The following is a 3,545-nucleotide window of genomic DNA, read 5'->3' on the forward strand; positions in this document are numbered from 1 at the left end:
TGCTGTTCCAATTGGGTGTTCTCTCCTACCTTGACTTCCATATTGTTGATTTAATCCTCTGTGACATCAATTCTGCTATTGATGCCTTCTAATGTATTCTTTTTTTCAGTTATTATATTCTTCACTTTGGACTGGTTCTTTTTTTTATGGTTTCTATCTTTTTCTATCTTTCTGGTAAAATTCTCACTGTTTCATCTATTTGCACTTTTTTTTTTAACCGCTTAGTTTTTTATTTCATAATCATAAACTTAACTCTGCAATCCAGCTAGACTGGGAAGGGAGTAAGGAAATGATGGAACCCAATAAACTGGCAAGAGCACATAGATTATGGAAAATTCCAAGCAAATTGGGGTGAAGGGGTGCTCTCCTGAGCTACATGGTCTGGTGGAGAAGATAAAACACAAGTCAAATTTATTAGAGTTGTCCACAGTCAGCAATGGTGATCTTCTTGCTGGTCTTGCCATTCCTGGATCCAAAGCGCTCCATGGCCGTCACAATATCCATGCCTTCTCTCCTGGCCGAAGACCACGTGCTTGCCATCCAACCACTCGGTCTTGGCGGTGCAGATGAAAAACTGGGAGCCGTTTGTGTTGGGCCCAGCATTCGCCATGGACAGGATGCCAGGGCCTGTGTGTTTCAGGATGAAGTTCTCGTCCGCAAACTTCTCCCCATAGATGGACTTGCCGCCTGTGTCATTACAGCGTGTGAAGTCACCACCCTGGCACATAAATCCCGGAATAATTCTGTGAAAGCAGGAACCTTTATAATCAAATCCTTTCTCCCCAGTTGTCAGTGCACGGAAGTTCTCTTCTGTCTTTGGAACTTTGTCTGCAAACAGCTCAAAGGAGACGTGGCCCAAGGGCTCGCCATCGATGGTGATGTCGAAGAACACGGTTGGGTTCACCATGGTTGGTCACGGGCGGCTGTGGGGTAGCGGCATCTGCAAAGCCTATTTGCACATCTTTATAACCAGTATTTTACACTCTGTATGTGGTAGATTGCTTGTTTTCATTTGTGTAGTTCTTTTTCTCATCTTGTTCTGTTCTTTCATTTGGACATGGTTCTCTCTTTTAAAAAAAAAAGTATTGATTTTTTACAGAGAGGAAGGGAGAGAGATAGTTAGAAACATCAATGAGAGAGAGTCATCAATCAGCTGCCTCTTGCATGCCCTCCACTAGGGATGTGCCCGCAACCAAGGTACATGCCCTTGACGGGAATCGAACCCAGGGCCCTTCAGGCCTCAGGCCAACGCTCTGTCCACTGAGCCAAACCAGTTTTGGCTGGACATGGTTCTTTATCTCTTCATTTTACCTGACTGTATGTTTGTTTCTATATATTATATTAGGTAGACCTGCTATTGTCTCTCAGTCTTGGCCGAGTGGCCTCATATAGTAGAGAGGCCCATTGGTGCAGTCTCCTTGATCACCTGACCCAGGTATTCTAGGGGTGTCCTTTGTGTGGGTTGTGTGTGCCTTCTATTGTCGTTGAGCCTTAGCAGCTGTTGCCACATCAGTTGGTGGGATTGACCATCAGGCTGACTATCAGGGCTGGCTGTGACTACAGCAGACCAGCTGTCTTCAGGTGTGTTGTTTGTGGAGCTGGTTGGGTGGTGCTCTCATGTGGTCTGAAACTGGCCACCAGATGCGTTGAGTTCTGGAGCCTCTGGGAGGGATCTGAGTGGAGGCCAAGCTCAGTCACCATTTGTACCATTCGTTTCTTGGTAGGAGTTACAACGTGATTTGTGATTGGTTGCTATTTATGCTGGCCTTGGAGGTGCTTGGGAGAGGCTATGCATTGAACTGAGGACAGCTGCCACTAGTATTTGGCTTGAATCCTTTGGTGGTCACCATGATGTGAGCTGAAGCCAGACGCCCTTGTGCCAAGCTTGTGGTCACTTAGCTATAGCTGTGCTCCAAGCCAACACTGACCACGGGTTATGCCAGGCTTGGTGCCACCTGATGGAATTTACAATGCAAATTGAGACCAGTTCCCACTTGTACTGAGCTTGGGACTGCTTATCAAGAGGTAGAGGGCATACCAAGGCCAGCACTGCTTGTTTGGGGTTTATGGACTTTTGAGAGATTTTAAGAAAGTCTGCAACTTTATGCCCTAGCTGGCTTTGCTCAGTGGATAGAAGGGCCTCAGGTTTGATTCCAGTCAAGGGCACATGCCTGAGTTTTGGGCTTAATCTGGAGGTGGGGGGTGGGGGATAGGGGCTAGGGCATGCAGGAGGCAGCCAATCAACGATTCTCTCTCATCATTGATGTTGCTATTTCTCTCTCCCTCTGTCTTCCTCTCTGAAATCAATTAAAAAAATATTTTTAAAAAATTGTCTGCATGCTCTAACCAGTTTGGCTCAGTGGATAGAGCATTGGCCTACAGGCTGAAGGGTCCCAGGTTCGATTCCTGTCAAGGACATATATAATACCTTGGTTACAAGCATATCCCTGGTAGGAGGTGTGCAGGAGGCAGCTGATCGATGTTTCTCTCTCATCGATGTTCCTTACTCTCTATCCCTCTCCCTTTCTCTCTGTAAAAAAATCAATAAAATATATTTAAAAAAATAAAAAATAAAAAATGCCTGTAGCTTGAGCCAAGGCAGGCTGTTCATATGGAAAAGCCACTGGAAGCAGCTCAGACAGGGCACATGAGTTGGGTCAGGCAGGGTCTCAGGGAATCAATCACCAGAGTGAGCCCAACAGTATTATTCAGGTTAATGGAGAACTCATATTTGATGCCTGCCTGCAAATGTAAGCTGGGTGAAGAGAGGGGTCAACAAAGGAACAATGGCACCTGCCAGGCTTCCATCCCCTGGGAGAGCTGTCCTGATCCCTGCCCCTCCAGCCCTTGCCTGAAGCTAATCAATCCAATTCCTCCCTGTATGTTTGTGGTGCTTTCAAGCTGCTGCCCCTTCCCTGGAACTTACAGAGAACAAGTTTGTGAGAAGTGAGTTCCTATGTGGGCCTCTCCAGAGGAATGCATGGGACTCCATCAGCCCTTTGTCTCACTCAGATTGCTGGTTTTCACAGCCAGATACCATGAGAACTCTCTTCCCAGACTGGGAAGTTGGGTGGGGGGGAGGAGGGCTAGGAACCCTCACTCATCAGAGGGCACTGTCACAGCCAAGATATCCCCCCTAATCCTTATTCACCACACCTGTGTAGGGCCTGACCAATCCATGTGTCCTCCCCTCCTTCCAGTCTCATCCTGGCTTCTTTATATTCTTAGTTAAAGGACTTCTGTTCAGCTACTCCTCAGGTGGTTCTCATTGATGGCTGCTCTACAATGTAGCTGTCACTTGGATGAGCACAGCATTTACCTGCTCTGCCCTCTTGGCTGGAAGCTCTGCAATATCTTTTGTAGGTATCAACAGGCTGACTCTGAAATCCATATGAAATGGCAAAGGAACTGGAAAAGTCAAAACATTTTGAAAAAGGAACAAAACTGGAGGACTCCTATACCTCACTTCAAGAGTTCCTAAAACTCCACTAATGAAGACAATATGGTATTGCTGAAGCATAAGCAGGCAAACTGACCCATGGGCC

General features: G+C 46.6%; 1 pseudogene; it reads right to left on the reverse strand.

Moving 5' to 3' along the window:
- Nucleotides 1–390: 390 nt before the first annotated feature.
- LOC118702704 lies at nucleotides 391–938 on the reverse strand (annotated as a pseudogene).
- Between the last annotated feature and the right edge of the window lie 2,607 nt (nucleotides 939–3,545).

Source organism: Pipistrellus kuhlii, unplaced genomic scaffold, assembly GCF_014108245.1.
Source record: "Pipistrellus kuhlii isolate mPipKuh1 unplaced genomic scaffold, mPipKuh1.p scaffold_m20_p_4, whole genome shotgun sequence".
NCBI lineage: Eukaryota > Metazoa > Chordata > Mammalia > Chiroptera > Vespertilionidae > Pipistrellus > Pipistrellus kuhlii.